This window comes from Papio anubis, chromosome 1 (genome assembly GCF_008728515.1).
Source record: "Papio anubis isolate 15944 chromosome 1, Panubis1.0, whole genome shotgun sequence".
NCBI lineage: Eukaryota > Metazoa > Chordata > Mammalia > Primates > Cercopithecidae > Papio > Papio anubis.
In genome coordinates, this window is record NC_044976.1 from 54,628,810 (window position 1) to 54,649,254 (window position 20,445).

The 20,445-nt window shown below is 41.0% G+C and overlaps 1 long non-coding RNA gene across 1 annotated transcript in view; it reads left to right on the plus strand.

Annotated features, from left to right (window-relative positions):
- Positions 1-1,598: 1,598 nt before the first annotated feature.
- The window catches only part of LOC103885464, a 39,692-nt gene continuing 20,845 nt past the window's right edge, over positions 1,599-20,445 (plus strand). Inside the window, exons 1-3 of the long non-coding RNA XR_002523715.2 lie at positions 1,599-2,158; positions 8,161-8,223; positions 12,117-12,186. This is a non-coding gene — a long non-coding RNA (uncharacterized LOC103885464). The remainder of the gene's footprint in view (positions 2,159-8,160; positions 8,224-12,116; positions 12,187-20,445) is intronic.

Sequence of the window (20,445 nt, forward strand, 5' to 3'; positions counted from 1 at the left end):
TTCAAAAATGTAAAACATCCTGGTTCCAAGACTACAAATGCCAAACCCCACAAGTGAGTGAACCAGATGCAGCTGGTGGGTTCCACCTCGATGGCCAACCTTTTAGCAGGTACAGCTGGTGAAGCAGGGAGTGGGTGGGGTCTTTGTATCCAAAATGCCTGGGTACAAATTCACTCTGTGGTTAATTAGCGTTGCCTACACACACATGCTTACACATGCGCACGCACATGCACACAAGTCACCTCATCATATATATTTGGGAGACTCAGAATTAAGCAAAATTAAAGATAATTTTTAAACTGCAAATTTCCGAACCTTTTATATATTCAGGTGCATTGTGAATCCTGATTAGAGGCTATGTATACCTTTTTATTTTCTTCCAACGTCATCAGCCACCTGGGCATTTTCTGAGGCACTACTCCTGGGACAAGCATTCTGTGAAAACACATACGGGACCCTGGACTAGATGGTTTCTAATGCTCCTCCCAGCCCTGACCCTCCTTGTTCCTGAGCTCAACAACAAAAGGATCTTTCTTTTTCCCCACAGCGCTTGGTGCATTGTGCACCACTGGTAAATGCTTACAGAACTAATTGCCTCTTGCAAAGGAATCTGGGGCTCACAATAGTGTCTATACTTCAGATTAGAAGGGAAAAAAAAAAAAAAAGAAATCAAGCCAGATGCCACATTGGACTAAAACAAGCTCCCCGACTTTGCCAGTTGGTTTTGATTGTTTACAAAGGAAAAGCCAAACAAAGAAGGAGGTGGAATTTATTTCAGTAAACAGCATCTTTCAAAGAGAAAGAACGCAGTCTTCTCTAAGAGAGGTGGCCTCACTGCTGTTACAATCAGAAAACGTTCGCAAACAACCACTTGGTTAAAGAAAACATACATGTTCAAACAGCAGAACTGTGGGTTTTCTCAGAGCATTTGGGGCGTGTGTGTGTTTGTTTGGGAAGGAGGGTGGGAGGGATGCACTTGCATACATAGTCATCTATGTCTAAAAGCATTTTGGTGGCTGAAGATAGGAAAGTAACAGGTTTTAAAATGCAGCGCATTGAAGCTCTAAGGGATTTTACACCCTATCTTGCCAAATATTCCTCAATCTGCAGATAACACAAACAAGTCCCAGAGAGGTTGAGTGGATTTCTTAAGGAACAGATTCCACCCCTGTTCCCTGTCTCCCCTACTCTCTTCTGCCTAGTGTTCTTTCCCCAATATGCTGCCTCTTAAAGCATAGGAATATTTTAAGAAACAGTTTACGAAGACACAACTCTAAATACATAATACCAGCAATAGTGACACAAACATGGGAAATGGCAGAAGTGAAACAGAAGAGTAAAGTGTTGGTGAAGGTGAGGAGTTAAACTCTAAAGCAACACAATTGCATGCACACCTAAATCCAAAGGAAATCCGATCTCATTGCTGGGAGATATTATAAACTGCGACAATAATAATAGCTCTGACTAACAATGAACATTCACTAAGTGCTCTCTTTGTGCCAAGCACTGTCCTGAATGCTTGTTCTCTATCTTATTCCATCTCACAGTTACTGCCTCTGCAGGAAAGGTGGCGCTGTCACGATTTTAACCGAGGACAGAACTGAGGATCAGGAGGCCCGAATAAGTAATTGCCCAAGGTTATATAGTGCAGAAGTAGGTATGCTGGAATTTGAACTCAGATCTATCTGATTTCAAAGCCCTGAATAGTTTCATCACACCAAGGGCAGGAATGATGGGAAGCCACTTACGTATTAGGGTACTTGTCAGTGTTTGCATATCTAAAGACAATGCTCATTTTATGTCTACTGTGTGCCCAGTGTGTGTCAGTCACCATGGTCAGTCTGAGGATGAAGCAATGAGATCCTGCCTGGTCATTCAAGGCGGGATCAGGGGAGGATGACGGAGACAAGATAAGCATTACAACCTGGGCCGTAAGAGAGCATACAGGGATCCAGCACACCTAATACGAGGGTCCTGAAAGGGTATTTGGAACTGATGGCACTGAAGGTGATCCTTGAAAGAGGAACAGTGTTCTCAAAGAGGAAGCAGGAAGAAAATGCTGTTTTAGACACAAATAACTAGGAAATCAAAGATCAATGGCAGCAGAGCTCAGGGGGTCAGAGAACAAGCATCCACTGGCACATAGCTGGAGTATAAGGTATGTCCTGAAAGGTAAAGGAAGACAATTTTGAAAAACTGGAGGATTTTGAACTTTGGACTGAGCAGTTTGAACTTTGTGTTGTAGGTTATGAGGGTAGTATGGGGGTAGGTTAAATTTAAGACATGGAACCACAGAAATGACCTAACTGAAACAGGAATTAGCCTGTGGGAAACATGAATTAAACAGGGGCCCTCTGTAAGAGTCAGACAGGGCTGTGTTAGAACTCCAGCTCTACCGCTCACTAACTGTGTGGCCTTAGATAAGTTACTCCCCTTGCTGAGCCTCCCCTTCCTCATTTGTGAAATGGAATAATAATACTATCTAGCTCATAAGTTTGTTGTGAGGGTTAAAGAAGCATTAACTGCAAAGCGCCTTTGCAAGTGCCTTACACATGTGAGTTATTATTCAGTGGTGGGTCCTGATTTCCATAATGTTTGATTTGTCAGTGGTTTGGGGTAATCAATGTCGAGGTCTTTTTCCCTTCAAAGCTTGCACCATGGCTGTGATTCACAGAGAGTTCATGGAAGGCAGTACTAGTTTAGTGGCAAGCAGGCTCAGTTTCCGATTCTGGCCCCCCAGTCATTGGCGAGTCCTGCATGGAACGACTTCAGGCCAAATATAACCTCTCTCTGGGATTTAGAGTCCTCTTTCAACACCGCAGGTGGCATAGAGTTGACAATCAGCAAATAGTGGTGTCCTTCTCTTCCTTTCTAAGTCTGGTATTGCCTGTGTTTCTAGAAACCCATTTAACTTCCCTGGGCCTCAGTTTTCTTGTTAAGAAAATGAGAATAATAATTTTCACTGGATACTTTGTAGGATTATTTTGAAGCTGAAACAGCAGTTGGGGTAAGATGGAGCAATGCTTTGTAAGCTGAATGCTTTACAAACATACGGGATCATTATTATAAACTGAGCCAAGTTCAAATGGTTCCACTGAAATTCTGAGTCCCTTAGGCTAAAAGGAGTTAATATTTGGAGTGGCCTCCTGAGCTCCAAGGAAGAATAACAATGAAACTTTCATCTCCTGGACTAATAATAGTGAAAAACAGTTCACCGTTATGGGCTTATTCATTGCTATCCCGTGAAAACAGCTAACTGCTATAAAATGAGGCCAATTAAATCTACACAATTCTGCTTCCTGCCTCCCATCCGTTTCACCTATTCTCCCCCTCTCCCAAATAATAGCCTTTCTCCCCTCCCTTCTCTTCACGGTGAAGCTTACATCTGTGAAGATCATAAAACACATGACAGCCATTGGAGGAAAAAAAAATCACCCTAGTATACACACACACACACACACACACACATACACACACACACACATCAGCACATCCCTCCCCAGCAGTGTCCTTAAGAAAAGAAATAACCAATTGGAGACAGCTGCATTGATGGAGCCTGAGCAGTCCTGGCGACATGGCCAAGGGCATTTCTTGACTCCTTTGCACATGCTCTGCACACCAACACACACAGGCATAGGATGAAATCAGTCCTGAGTGGACATTCAGAACTTCAATGCCCTTTAATTAAAGCAAATATCATGGCATTTGTTCCAAGAGTCTGCAAGAGTTACTGACCAACAGACTTCCTTGGGTTTCTTTCCCTGTCATAAGAAGTTGAAAATATCACCTCACAGATCACCCGTAGATGTTAATGCCCTAATTTGGAAATACTGTATTTCTGTTTTTATTTTTAGTTTTGCAACTTTGAGAACAGTGAAAAAGAGGTTATGGTGGAATGAACACTGGACATAAAAGTGAAACTACCAGAATTCAAATGCTTACGATGTTCCTTATAAGTTGTGCCACCTTGTGTGAGTCACTTCTCATCTGTAACACCGGGAAAAAATGCCCACTTCTCAAGAGTGTCAGGGAGCTCAATAGAAGTATCCCAGAAATAAAAAGCCTCGTATACTGTACGTTTCTACCGTTGAGTAAATATGAGTTGTGCTCACTCAAAAGGGCAATGAATCAGGGTCAGGAGCCCTAGAACCTGAACCTGGCCTCTGTTGCTAACTAGTTGGGTGACCTTCACAAATCATTGCACCTCTTGCAGGTTCATTTTTCTCACATCATTCAAGAAATATTTGCAACACTTCTATCATGTGGCAGGTTCTGTGTATAATTCCATGAACTCTTAGTCAAATATAAGGATAAATATGACATTTTTGACTATTGGTTACTGATATGAATAGTGTAATTTCATTATTTCCATGTTGTATCTTCCCTTATCATCTCCATTATGAGGTTGTATTGTTCTCTGTGATCTTAACCTTCTATTCTGATTTATATTTTTCTAGATTCTGAATATTAACTATTTTAATTTTCTGCTTTACTATTTTAGTAGAGCCATACTGAGTAAGCTGCTATGAATACTTTGTAGGGTGGAATTCAATACTGATATATAAACAAATTAACAAATAAAAGCTGAGGAAATGTTCCCAGATTAAAATTTATTAATTTTGCCTAAGTAAATCTGATTGTCATTCTCCGATTATCCAACCCCAAACCTATCTTTATGTGAGGTTTAAAATAAAGATGCTCGACCTGGTGCGGTGGTTTATGTCTGTAATCCCAACACTTTGGGAGGCAGAGGCAAGTAAATCGTGAGGTCAGGAGATCGAGACCATCCTGGCCAACATGGTAAAACCCTGTCTCTACTAAAACACAAAAAAATTAGCTGGGCATGGTGGTATGCGCCTGTAGTCCCAGCTACTCGGAAGGCTGAGGCAGGGGAATCACTTTAACCCGGGAGGTGGAGATTGCGGGAAGCCGAGATCGTGCCACTGCATTCCAGCCTGGCGACAAAGCAAGATCTCGTCTAAAATAAATAAATAATCTCACTTTTCCAAGATTAAAGAATAGTTAAAAACCAAAAAAAGAGAGAAAGACACATCTGAGACGGTTACTATAATTCATACATATTTCAAAGGATAATAGCAGCAGTTTTCCTGACAGCTAGTTTTGAAAATGGGAGGGAAGGGTTGAAATCAAAGAGTGTTTTCTTTGACACTATGAGGGCTGACGACAAGGAAAAGGGTGGTGAGAGCAGGGCACAACTGGCCAAAGTGGAGGGACCTAGCTTTTTGCTGAGGGTCTGATAGCTGTGATAACACCTAAATCCTCACATACCTGTAAAGGAGACAGCACCATCCCCTTTTCACAACTTGCCCCAGGCCACATGGCTATGAATTCAGACCCAAATCTTATTGACTAAATATGCGCCATCTTTCCACTCCACCATGCTGATTCCTTCTGCCCTCCTTCCTAATTTTTCTGAGTGTTAATATTGTCCCAGGTGAAAGCCTCTGCCTGAGTCCCAGGGTACCCCTGAAATGTAGGTGAGCCCAGTGGGGGATCAGTATAGCCAACCCATTCCCTCTCCTCCCTTTCCATGTGAGTCCTGGTCCATAGCTGTTCCACAGTGGCCTCATAAAGGACAAAACAGACTTCATAAAGAATCAGCCTGAGTTTCCAGGTATACTCTAACCAGGGTGAGGAGAAAGCTTCTAGTTGTATTCAGGAGAAATTGTCTTCCTTTTTAGAGGCTTGCATTATGTGGGACAACTCAGGTTGATATAATGGAAGGAGCACAGAATTTGTCATAAAGATAATCGTTGAAACCCAGACTCTATAGCAGCACTGCATAGTAGAACTTTCTATGATAATGGACATGTTCTCTAGCTGCACTTTTCAATAGAACAGTGATAGCCATGTGTGACAGTAGAACTCTTGAAATGTAACTAGTACAACTAAGCAACTGAGCTTTTAATTTGGTTTAGAGTTAACTAATCTAAATTTGTTTAGCACCAATGTGACTAGTGGCTACCATGTTGGATAGCATAGCTAGTTCTATTGCTTTCTAGTTGTGTGACCTTGAACAAGTCCCTTTATTTCTTGGAGCCTGAGATCACTCATCTGTGAAATATTCATAATCCTGTCACCTTGCAACTTCATTGGATTGACAAAGAGAGGGAAGAGCCATGCAAGTGCTTAGCACAAAACTTTGCATTTAATAAGGACTCAAGAGACCTTAGTTGAATCTGAAAATTTGAATCTCATCATAGTCCAAGAGAAATGCGTGTTAAAAGTTTATTCCTGGATTTTTCTACAAAATTGATTCCTTATGATGGTTTTATTCATCCAAACTTCATTTGCCTGCCAAAAATGACCTCAGAGAAAACAGGAATAAAAAACTCACACTAGTTATAGGATGGTGGGTACCATCTCTACTCTCACCACCCTACTGCCCCTGGAGCTTTGATATGTCATTTTCTCCCATGATGGAAGTAGCTGAAAGCAGGGCAAAGTGTTTCACATAAGATGTAGCCACAGATCTTCGAGAGTTTCGCCAACAATTTTCTTCATTCTCCTCCACTTTTAAACACATTGTTTTCAAAAAAATTTGTCCATCTGGTTCTGATTCATTTGCACTTAACTCATCAGAGTTAAGTTGCAATAGAGTTAAGTTATGTTGCAATAGCAGACTGACTTGTAAAAAGTTCAAATTCATACATCTGCCCGACTCTTTCCTTAGAAATAGGGAAATGTTTGGCCAACAAGTGGACAAAGCCCACTCAAGATAGCAGAAAGGGTACAAGATGGCAGTCTCACCTCTGCTACAAACTCTTGGTAAATCCTGAGCATGTCCTTAATTTCTGTGGTCTGGGCCTCCCCCATCCTAGGAAATGAAGGTTTTGACTGACAACTTGCTTCCATGCAATATTGATAGTCAACATTAATATATTTACTGTATTAGTCTATTCTCATGCTGCTAATAAAGACATACCCGATACTGGGTAATTTATAAAGGAAAGAGATTTAATTGACTCTCAGTTCAGCAAGGCTGGGAAGGCCTCAGGAAACTTACAATCTGGCAGAAGGGGAAGAAAACGCATCCTTCTTCACATGGTGGCAGCAAGGAGACGTGCCGAGCAAAAGAGGGGATGTCCCTTATAAAACCATCAGATATCATGAGAACTCGTTCACTATCATGAGGACAGCAGCATGGGGGTAACTGCCCCCATGATTCAATTACCTCCCACCAGGTCCCTCCCATGACATGTGAGGATTATGGGAACTACAATTCAAGATGAGATTTGAGTGAGGACACAGCCAAACTATATCACTAACTATTAATGGTCCTTAAATGTGAAAAAGCCTAGCATTTTTACAAAGGATACTGTTATTACTAAGAACTCGCACAAAAATGAACAGCTTGATAGAAGAAGTCTAGGTGTTTTGTAATCATCAAAAGAAAAAAGGAAATGTGATCACTAGAGGAGTTAACGCGAATTCAGGAAAATCAAACAATCCCAGATTAGTTTTGTTCTTTTGTTGATAGATCACTGGATTACTACATCAGACCTGATATTTAAATAGCTCTACGTTGAACTAGTGAGCTCTCTAATAGGTAAAAGAGAGCAATGAGGACTAGATAGTAGTATGGTTTAAAAGGCACGTCCAGGGCTTAAATTTAGGGTGCTTCCTCTGCACTACACTATGTTGTCCAGCAATGGTTACAAGACCTCCAATGGCTGGTGTTCAATCTGAGATTGAGATGCTCTGTGGTATATTATTGCACTGAGTAGGAATTGAGTTGGATGACAAAATGGTCCCTCTTGAGTAGAGAATTGACGTATATAGTTGCACCAAATAAATTGCTGGATTCTTTAAATAACCACTTCAGTCAGAGTTCTTGTAATTCTACTCTCCTCAAGTTCTAGAGAGTTATCTACAAACCTCATTGACAACCCACATGACCGCTGTTGAGATTATTTCATCAGAGTTCTTGTTTTCAATGATCTCCCAAAGTTGGGAATAAAAACTCCCAAATTTATATTTCCAAACTACATTTTCTTCTTACTGCCTCATATATACAACTGTCATCTGCACATCTTCACTTGAATGTGCTATATCTATCTCAAGCCAGGTGTGTCCAAAATGGAGATTAACATTTTTTCCCACAAATTTTTCCCTCCAATGTTCTCCACATCCATAAAGAGTAATACCATCTACCCAGTGGATGAAGAGGCATTGAATCAAGGGACATCCAGTTCAACCACTGTAAGTTCCTCAGCTTTTTATCGAACTCTCCTTAAACCCTGAGGGCTAGGAAATTTGGTCTTCTTATATCTCTCACTCATTGAGCCTGCCAGTAGTTAATATTTTATTTTCCATGGGTTTAGGGTTGTTGATTCAAATTCCTTCTAGAGTCGGGTGTGGTGACTCACACCTATAATCCCAGCACTCTAGGAGGCCGAGGTGGGAGGACTGCTTGAGCCCATGGCCCATGCCTGTGGTCCCAGCTACTCAGGAGGCCACGGTGGGAGGATCACTTGAGCCTGGGAAGTCAAGGCTGCAGTAGGATGAGATCATACCACTACTCTCCAGCCTGGGTGACAGAGTGAGACCCTGTCTCAAAAAAATAAAAATAAAAAATTCCTTCCAGAATGGCCATTTTTCCATTAGACTGTGAGGTCTGGAAAGGGCAGGGAACATTCTGTTTGTTTTATATTCCTAGCACAAAATAGGTATGACAAAGTGAAAATTAGAGACTCTGTTCTCTACTTCCTTCCTACCATTTCTCTCTACATTTGCTCTAGCATTATCACACATGCTATAATTATCTACATTTACTCTTCTTCATTAGACTGGGGAGCTTTGTCTGATCGATTCATCTTTGCTGTCTTGATACTAAGTTCCTAGCCTGACACTTAGGAAGTGTCCAAAGAATGTGTGCATGAATGAAGAAATAATAAAATGAATTAGTCAATGAAGAATAAAGAAATAAAGGAACTGATGAGGCACTCCGTACGTCAGAGAGCCCTGGCAGGCCCTGATTATGCTGCATCCAGGAGACGCCCAATCACATATATTTTCTTCCATCATACAGCCCAGCCAGGAGGCAGGAAGAAAGATCAGGAAGAGCTTAATGTTCAGTGGAAATTTCTTACCAGCAATCAACACCCAGTCTGACTTTTATAATTATTTTTCTCTTTCTCTCTCTCTCTCTCTCTCCCTCTCTCCTCTCTTGTCTCTCTTCTCTTTCTTTTTCTCTTGCTCTTTTTTTTTTTCCAGTCAGTTGTGGTGTCTTTCCTTCCTTCCACCTTACCCATTATTATGATAATGACTTCAAACACCATACATTGCTATTCAGGGCACGTAAAAATGTGTTTTTCTCATCAGTCCCCATGAAATAGTTTCCACTGTCTGTTTCCCTTGCAGATAGCAATCAAAGTCTAGGCGCAACAATAAAGAAAAAAAAAAGTCCCCACTCTTGTCCAACATAGAATCTAAAACTTGTCCTTGGAAAGTGACCCCAAGGGAATTTAATCACAAATGTTCTTGACTTGGCCCAGCCTCTTGCTGTTGAATACAGAGTATCGGGAATGGTCTGTTTCTGGGGGCTGATTTCCCTATTATTCCCTCTTAGTTTTCTCAGAACACCAAAATAAGAGGCCTTGGAAGAAAATTGCTCCCTTAAGACCTCCAGTAGAGTCTCCAGGGTCTAACACTAGTTTTTAAATTTCACTGTTCACATCCTGTGGCTATAGCCCCCTAAGCTCTAATCACCCTGTTGCCTGGACTAGTTATTCCCTCAGATTGGTTGACTTTGCATTACCAGGTCAACACCTGGCCCTATCTCCTACTAGTTATATGACCTTGGACAACTGTTTCACCTCCTGCCCTCAGTGTTCCCATTATGAAACAGGAGTACTAACCTGTATCTCATAGGATAATTGTGAGGTTAAATTATATAATATAGCAGACACTAGATGGGAATTGGTCCTGAACCTGTTGGAAGACCACAGATTCTGCCTCCTCCTTGTCAGCCTCTCCCTTCTCAAAGCTCTTGTAGTACTAGTACCATGCTAACAGAATTCATAGCCAGAATGGCCTTTAGAGATTATCAGTGGAAAAGTCCTATTTCAAATGCTTAGTATACATACACACACAGCACATACACAAAACACATCATACTACACACATTACCTACACATTGCACCACACACACACACACACCATACTACGCACATATAAAACATACCACACACATACTACACACACAAATCACACAATGCACACATACACACATGCACAAGCTGGGCATTTGGTTATTTGCCATTTCAAATTCCAAGGATGGCTTGTCCCTAATGCCCTTTCCTCTCTTAGGATTTGGCCTTCATAACTAGGAAAGCAGTTCTGGTGTCTCAATCCAAAGGGGCTATGAGGAAATACTGTGTGAAACGCAAAGAAAAGGAATATGCTGTTCTAAAGCCTTTTTTTCTTTGGTGAGTTTAGACCATATTTCCCATGCCCAATTGGTGATAGTCATATGCAGAGCATTTATCGTCTGTGGGCACCATGCTGGTGCATTACCTGTAGGAAAAATTCAACCCTCATAACATACCTGTATGTATGCACTATTAAGCAATCAGATTGCAGAGAAAACAGTCATCCCCAGACATTCTCTATTGCCTGAGGTCCATTCAGTGACCGGGCTCCCTGTGCCACCTTTGCTCACTAGCAACTAAAAGAGCACTTGTACCTCACGCTAGGAGTGACCAATGATTAACTGTCAAAGGAGCACTGTGAGTGTCACTCTTTCTGTGTTTCATTTATAAATGATCTAAAGAAAGTAACTGGTGGGCATCCAGAGATTAGGCCATGAATCTCTCTGCCATGTCATTACACTAAAAATATGGCTAATGTCTATGATGCTAATGCTTGACACCTCCCAGAAGCCTACAGTCATTCCAGAGCCCATGTGATGCTTGGTGCTCTTGGCTCCATACTAGTGCCAATTGCATAGTTTTGTTACTCAAAATGCAAAACAATTTATGTAAAGACCAAGCCAGCTGTTCTCTGCCAGCCTATAATTGGCCATTGAGTCTATAGAAAGTTGTTGACTATTGCTGGCAAAACAGTGACACAAACAATCCACCCATCATGTCATATAACACCAGGGCAGGATACAACCATTCCAGTTCCAGGGATTTACAGAGATACCAGGTTCCATTAAGCCAGGCAACTGGAATTTCAGTGATATCACTTAGAAAGAGGGCTGTCTCCCTTGGGACGACATGGCTGTGTAGATAAAATAAAAAATAGCTCTTACTGCTCTAAATAACATATATGAAGCATATGTATTCATAACATACATGAAACTCCTAAAGTTCTAAGATGGCGTAAAACATTGAAAGAATTCGCTCTCAATAGGATCTGCATTTTCTGCTCCTTGTTCCATCTCAATGTGCTGGATCAGACACCCTACAACCAACCTCCTCCCTTTAATTCATATGGTAGGCAGCTTGCAAAGTGCTTTCATGTTCATTATTTCATAAGTCATTCACAATGACCCTAAAGCATTATCATTTGTGTTTTACAGATGTGGAAATTATGCATCAGCAATTTATTTCATAAGCGACTTGCCAAATATCCCACAGCCCACAGTGACAGAAGTAGAACTATATGATTGATTGTTCTGTGTTCATGCCACTGCATTGTGCTGCCCCCAACCAGTCCAAATTTATCTGCAACTTAATATCAATAGACTTTCTGGGGGATGCCCTGAGACCTTCTGTTCTGAGTGACTGCAAGAAGAAAGGGGGTCATTTCTAGGTATAGTCTAGGCCACAGATCTTCCCATATGCTGATCCCTACTGCTCTTTGACTCCAATTTATCTTTAAATCTCAGATAAATGCCACTTTCTCAAGGTGGCCTTCCCTGACACCCTACCTAAGTTAGAGGTTCCACCGTTATCTGTCTTGACAGCATCTTTTTTTTTCCTATTTAGTAATACTCACCATACTTAGAATAACTTTTTCAATTCCTATGTTCTTTGCTTAGCTATAAGCTTCATGAAGGCAGGAGCCATATTCAGCTGGAATAGTTCCTATACTTTAGGTACTTAATGCATGTGTAGAATTAAAGAACAAATTGTTCCCTCTCATAGGAAAGTCTGGACAGGTCCAGAGAATGTCAGCCCATCGACTAGAAGGAAACTTACCTGAGATAGCCAGAGGGTAAGTATGAAATATATTCAAGAAAAAGATCAGCAGCTGGTCAGATTACAGTAGCCAGTTTTCAGGTCTAAACCGGGGTTAGAAGCCAGGAACAGGACCGAAGGCAAAGGAACAGGAACTAAAGCCTTTTTTTTTTTTTCCAGCAGAATGGGTCACTCAAAGCTTCCCTGTAGGGACCAGGGAATTGGCATCTCAGCAACAGGGACAGGAAAACAAAGTTCGCAGCTCCCTTTGGGGCTTCTTAGTTAAAACACATGGCTGTACCTTGATAAATGCTTTCCTTCTTGTATGCCCAGCCATTTCATATATTTAGTGGTGAAATATGGCAGGAGGTGTGTTTAAGGAAGATTATTCAGTTAGAATACACAGAGAAAAACCACAAGAATTGGGAAGGCCAACTATGACGCAAACAGACAAGAGGGAAGGAATGAGAACATGAATTAATATTGTGAAAACTGAACAGAATTAACAGAATTGGAATATGCTTCAGCAGTACACTCTGTTGAGCTTGCTAATTGATAGGCTATAAAATAGTGTCCCTTTCTGATTTGCTATCTGCTTACTAAGAGCTTTTATATCTCTTACCCTGTTTGAGCCTTATGAGGGGGCCGCGTGTTTGAGAGAGAAGAAAATAAGCATAAGAGCGTGTATGTCCCAGACACAAACTCTGAGTGGCTCAGCGGGGATGAGAGCGCAGTTTCCTTTACCACCAGCTCCGAGCCCCCTAGACAATATCAGGTCGTCATACAACTTGGAGCTTAGGTTACAGGAATGGGCTCACCTCACTCCCCCCAGGATCAAGCTGTCTTTGATCTTGTTTATTTATTCAGTTAATGAACATTTATAGCCACACATTTCCCAGAAGAGAGGTCCGAGGATTCCCATCAGCTCTGGGAGCCTGACAATCCTGTCAGCAGCTGCTGCACTGGAGATCAGGGAGCCTCAGGGCAGGTTCTGCTTGCTGTGAGTCAGACCTGCTTTTCATCTTTACTGTTTTTCCTGATTATACGGTAAAATGTCCAAACAAGAGATATTAAAAAGCCAAAATCCCACATACTTTGCTACAACTCACTTTCTTGTATAATAAGAGATTTAAAATATGGAGCCTTGGTTAATTGCCAGGCACCAGGCAAAACACCTTTACATATAGCATCTTATTTAGTCCCCACAATAGTCAGAGGCAAGTACTATTACTACCTCTATTTAGCAGCTAAAAAATCTGAGGCTCCTGGAAAGTAACTTGCCCAAGTTCACAGCACTAGGAAGTAGCAGAGGCAGAATTCTAGCCAGGCCCTATGATCTCACAGTCCACATACCTAACCACACTGTGTATCAGGGATATATTGCCAAATGAGACATATTTAATCATATCTGTTTCTTGAAGAAAAAGCTGTTGTTGTCTTCTATTCTCCAAAATATTTCTTGAGTTTTGTTAACCAGAGTAAAGGAGCAGTCTACAGTTCACTAAAAAGGTCACGTTCTTTGAACAAGCTTAAATAAGTTCTCTCCCTCCTACTTGCTGAGCTAGAAATCCTCAGCAATTATAAAGGGGTAGCTATGTCCCTTTACCTGTGGTGGAAAAGCACTTGACCAAAGTTAGGAGGCTTGACTCTTGGCGTAGGCCTTGATGATACCACTAGCTTACTGAGTGATCGTGAGCACAAGACCCTCTCTATTGGCTTCTCAGTTTACAATCAGAAGTTTGCATGGTCTCTGAGAGCCCTTCCAGCTCTACTTACTATAACATGGTGCCTCTCATGATGTCCTAAAATGCAGATGGGCTTGTTTTATAACATCTTTTGTTAAAAATCACATTTAAACATTCTCAATAGTATTGAGAATGGAGGAATGGTTACAGAAAGGAGGTAGAGGGTGTATTCATTTCCTATAGTTCCTGTAACAAATTATCACAAACTTAGTGGTTTAAAATAACAGAATTTTTTCTCCGTGTTTGGGAGGCCAGAGTTTGAAATCAAGGTGTTGGCAGGGCTGTGCCGTCTCCAGGTGCTCATGAGGAGAATCCTTCCTTACCTCTTTCAGCCTCTGATGGCTACTGGCATTCCTGGCCTGTGTCTGCATTATCCCAGTCTGCTTCTAGTGTCTGTGGTCACATTGCCTTCTCCTCTTGTTCTACATTAAATCTCCTTCTGCTGCTCTCTAAGAAGACATCCGTGATTGTATTTAGGGCCCACCTAGAAAACCCATGATATCCCCATCTCTAGATCCTTTGTTTAATCAAATTGGCAATGGCCGTTTTCCAAATAAGGTAACAGTTACAGATTCCAGGAATTAGGGCCTGCTATCTTTAGAAGCTGTTATTTGGCTTATTAACGAAGGGCATTGAAAACCCTATTTCACCCTGCTTCATGGTGATATCCAAGGTGATCTCTCAAGGACATCATCATGCAGAAGAACCAAACATAGGTAGATATAATTATACTGTAGGCATTTGGTGGGGAAAGGTAGGGAAGCAGAAAGCAAGAGTCAAGAGAAGCTGACTATAGTGGGATTGTTGCATAATGGACATACCATTTGCTACCTGAAACAACACACAATTGCATCATGCTGACTGGCTGATAGCCTGCATTCCTGTAAACCAGGACAAGACCACCAAAGAGTCCTAGACTGGCCAACCAGTGAGTAATTTTCTGACAGTAACCATTTGTTGTAAAATCAAACAACTTTTCAGTGCCAGAATTCTCTGTCTCAGAAACATTTAATTCCATGCAAAACATTTAATTATTTTTTTTAAGAAAAAAGTAAACCAAACTTTTCATTCCATGACTACTATGCCTATGCTCCTTAGACTAGTGTGGGATTTCCCATGTCCTCTCTTATTTGGAAAATTTACTAACTTCAGGAAACGTTCTTAAATATCTTCTTACAAATCAAGGCCCAAACAATAGTTTCACAACTTAAAGATTTTTACCTTGTTGGAAACTCCCTAGGAAATTTGCAGTTAAGACTCCCTTCTACTGCTCACCAGCTAGGTACCTTTGGTTAAGTCATGCCTTGCTCAGTCACTGAAATGTTGGTCCCTCCCAGCCAGTTAATCTCTCCCCTGATTTAGAATAATCTTTTTTAAAAGTCTTATCTCCGTTTCTAAACTGTGAGCTCTTAGATGGCAGAGAAAATGTCTTGAAGAAAATAATGGCTGATTTATTGAGCCATGTGTTCCCTCCAGCACTCAGCCAAGTCCTGATAAATCATGGAAATTATTTCTGTTTTACAGATAGGGAAACTGAACGTGTAGAGAAGTTAGCTGACTTTTTCAAAGCTGTGCAGATAGTCAGGATTCACACACTCTGTAAATCCAAAATTCATACTCTTTTCCCCAAATCATGCTTCTAGAACATGAGGGACCCTGGAGGAAATGGTTGATGGATGAGAATAAATTAAAAAATGGAAAACGAAACAGAGACATGTTTACACTAAGCATGAACTATACCACCTCCGGAATGCTAGAAACCACTAGTTGTGTGAGAGAGAGCAAGCAGAGGCAGATAGAAAGAGCAGTGGTTTACACAATAAAGCCTTACAAAGGAACAACTCTCCTCAATGCCCAAAGCAATTTTCATAGGTGCTGTTTTATTTGATTCTCATAAGATACCTGGGTGGCATGAAGTATAAGGAAGTGAATTCTGACTTTTAGTAATTGAAATGCCAACTGAGGTGTTAAGTGGCTACAGTTCCTAAGTGGTAGGGCCAGGATTCAAAGCCAGGTCATAAGAATTCTAGTCCAGTGCTTTTTCCACTAGGAAACACGGCTCTCTCCTCACATGGACTTTCCTTGTAGGCCACAAATCCCTTAATTACAGCCTGCTCAAGGGCTCTGAGGTCAGCCTCCTTCCATCAGCCCCCACCACACACACACATGCATGTGCATGCACACACACACACACATACATGCAGAGTTTGCTATATTTACAATGCCTTAGGAATGAAGAAACAAGGTTGCGGGGCCTGGGGAATGGATATGGAATCTGTAAAGAACAAAGGAGCCAGACTTAATGACATTGTCCTCACAGCTTTCCCAGATGATCTTGAGAATTTTTTTCCCAATGGCCTTTATAAACGAACTATGTATGTACATATATTTTTGGATGTGGCTGATGCTTATGCCATAAGAAAAGTCACAGATCACCCAATATAGGCAAGATATCCTTGAAAAGCTTAAAAGCCAGTCTTAGGCAAACACCTAGCCCCCTATCCTGCTGTGAGACAGTGGGCCAGTTACCTGACTCCACGTGTTAAGGGGAACTGCAGAATGAATTTAAGGATGAAGGTGGCTATCAGTACAATGTGTCTAACACAGATCCAAGCAAATTATCAGTATTCAACATATTCAATTAACCTAATTCTTATATAAAGTTAATATATCTACATATCCATTCTTTGAAAATGTAACAATTTGGTTTCATCAGTTGAATAACTCTAGTAAGTCCCAGTTAGGAGTTAATTAGATGTATTTCTAAGCTCTATTATGCTATAACCTCCATGAGGACAGGAATGTTTTCTTATTTAACATTTTTATTGCCAAAGTAAGATACAATGTGTGGTACACAGTAAATAGTCTATGAATAGTAGAGAATGCTGAAAGTAAGCAATGCATTGGACTAAGTAAATATATCAATATAGACAACTACAGCTTTTGCTCAGATATATGTAAAGGAGGCTTCGAAAGAAGCTCTTTGAATGTATATTCTAATTTGATATTCATCTTCTGTTCCAACTGCAGAACACTTAAAAATGATAATGCTTTTGTCTAACTCCAAAAAAATCAAACTTATAGATGTATGTTTCAAATTTATAATTTCTAAATCATCATGTACTATATCATACATGTGGTGGACATTTGTTGTTTTACCTATTCATCCCCTTTTTCCTCATCCAAATATGTCAGCCAAATTTTCTTTTGGGAATCCCCTTCCCCAGTGTTGCTCTATGTAATTCAAGGGGATTGATCCTCCCCTCGGGCTTCAGGGGTGAGTGTGAGACCCATATCTAACCAATAAGAGTACAAAAGCTTTATGCCCACCTGATTGGTCCAGGCATGAGCACATGACAAGTAGTCCCAGGATTAGAGCTACACAACTGGAACAGCAGATCTGTCTTGCAGCTGAAATTGTCACACTGGTAAGATAATATGGCTGAATTTCAGTGGTCACCTTGCTGCCATGAGAATTTGCTTAAGAATGAAACTAGTCAGAGAAAATCCACTACAACAGAGAAAGGCAGGTTCCTGAAGCTATCTGAATCCAGCCACGGCTATTAAGTGAGCTAATAAATTCCCTCCTTTGTTTTCTTAAGCCAGTTTGTATGTGTTTCTTTCTCAAACGGACAAAAGAGTCATGTCTAGTAAAAACATTACATCAAATGCACCAATAGTTTAAAAAAAAAATGATAGGAGCAATATATAAAATTGGGACAATCCTATCATTAATTTATTTTGCTATGTAGGGCACTGTCATTCACTTTTCAAGAACAACTAATATTCATTGAGCACAGTCAATGCTCATGCACCTATTATGTGCTGGGCACTGAGTGGGATTCTATTACGGATCACTGCTCTGGGCTAACAATTGACTTTGAGGATTGACACACTGAAAAAATGCCAGGGCATGAAGATGAATGGGTTTACTTTTAAAGGGCCATGAAAATTGGCTCTCTTTGGGTCTAGCATAAAGCATGCAAGTGACTCTGAATGCTTTTATTAAAAAGCAAATTAAAGGTCAGAGGCGAATTTCTCTTAATTCTTAATTTCCTGTCCTTGTGCCAAGAGTATGGATGGGAGGGGCAGGATTTGTTAAGTACCAGATGAGGATCCACGGTGATTGCGAAAGCTATACCATAGGGCCTGGCCAGCTGGAACTGGAGGCTGAAGCTTTTAGAAATGGTTCCACATCCCTGGGGGGGGGAATATTTAATATTGTCAGGAAAAGGATACTGGTTGACGGGATAATTTTAAAAAGCAAGACATCACTTAAGCAGATGAGGTGTAAGAGTAAGAAACAAATGCTCAGATTTTATTAAACACAAGAGATTGAAGACAAAGAAGAAAATTATAATATCACATCCCATTTTGGGGTTTTATTCTATTATTACCTGTCTTTGAAACAATCCCATTCCACTAGGCTCTCTTTTAAGTGCTATATTATCACAATGAATCATGCCAATTAGGGATTGAACAAAAACTCTGATACTGGCAATTTCACAATACGCAGTGAATTGCAAACTCTCTGGGCCTCATTTTCCTCATCTTAAAATCGGAATATCAACATCCACCTCTAGGATAGTGTAAGAGCTGTGCAATGGTGCATGTAAGAGCACCTTAATTAAGTTTTGTGCATACTAGAAACACAACAAATGTTGGTTTTCTTTCCTGCTCTTCACATTATTCAGCAAATATATTGGAACAATCTAGTGAAACAAGATGGTAAAATGAGAGACACATGATTGGCATCAAATGGCTGAATTTATATCTTTTATCTGCTATTTACCATTCATAAGTCATTGGCAGGCAGTTTTCCTCCTTAAAGTTTAGGTTTTTTAATCTTTAAAATGAGAATAATCACCATTGCTTTGTCTACTTCATGACACTATTTAAAAAATCCAATGATTCAATAAATTAAAAGATATTTTGGAAAGATATATACATATAAATATGCACATATATGTATGTATATGGTTTTATACAGATCGAGTTGTACATGATATAAAAAACATATTCAAAAATTTACAAACATGAAAAGTAGATTGGAGAGTGGCATCAGCAAGATGGTCAACTAGAAGCTCGTAGCACTCTTCCCTCCCGACAAAGGGAAAAAAACCCACAAGGAATAAACAACTATATTTTGACCAAAATAACTAAAAGAGAGCTCCAGAGAACAGCAAAGAAGTGGCAGAAATCCTGTGGAGCATAGAAACCCAGGATGGCACATAAAGAAAGCAAGAAAACATCTTGCCTCCAGTATCCCTATCACCCAGCTGGAATCAGCTCAGAACCAGGAGGGTCTCCCTCTTGCAGAGAAAAAGTAAATAAGAAGATCCCAGCACCTGCCATCACCATCATGAATACCTGAGTCTTCACTACTAGAGACTCCTGCAGTACTCCCAGGCTTTGAAACTAGCTGAGGAAGCTCCTCAGAGTCCACACTGAGCTACCCTCAGAGAAAAAGCCATTACTGTGTCCCCAGCTCCTGTGACCCATGTTGCTACTGCACTGTACCACCTTAAAACCAGAGTCACTGCTAGAGTGCATCCTACATTAGGGGTGAGTAGCTATTGCAGTCCTCCATCCCTGAAGCTTTGCTGCCACTGCAATATGCCTACCTGGTAACAAGTCACCCCTAAGACAAACTGCTGCTCTGCCCTACCCACTAGGTCCAAGCTACCACAAAGATACTCCATCCTCTTCATTCCAGAATCACTGTGCCCTGTTGATTTGGGGTCCTGAATTGAAGCTGCATTCTACTCCTTAGAGCCCAAGCCACTGAAGCACCCATTTTTCCCCCGAGCCATGCCAGTGCTATTCCCTGCTCACCAGGGACAGACTACAACCACATCCCAACCCCCTGGGCCTGAGCTACTTGGGTGTGCCTCAGAGCAACAGATCCTGTCTTAGCGGGAGAACTGCATCCACTTGGATCTTGAAAAGTGAACCTCTGTCTCAAGTTCCAGTTGCTACAGCAGTTTCACTGAGCCCAGGAACCTGACCCCACAGCTGCTCCAAGCACTAGTACTCTGGATCCCAGTGTTGTTGCAGCTGCTTGAGGGCTGTGTCAGACCCAACATCAACAGATATCTTCTCAGCTAAAACTTTCCACTGAGAGAAAGACAAGAACAAAAGAATTACTAAAACCCTGGCCTTTATAACCTACACAGCCACTGTCACTGCCACAAATTCCTGCAGCCTAGAACACTAAGGCACTTGTAGTCATTGTTGACATTGGTCACAAAAGAAGCTGGATAGAGACTACATCATGTACTTACAAGGAACCAGAGCCAGTGCATCCTGCCCACCCAGCAACCTCAGGCCCATTTGAAGGTGAAAGTCTTCCCCTACAAAAGCTACTCTTTAAGGTTTGGAGGAGGTGATTGCACCATCAGATGTGGGACATCAGTGCAGAAAAACAAGAAGCAAAAAAGCAAGAAAACATGAAAACACCAAAAGAACACAATAATTCTTCAGTAACTGACCCCAAGAAATGAAAATTTATGATTTACATGAAAAGGAATTCAAAATAATGGTCTTAAGGA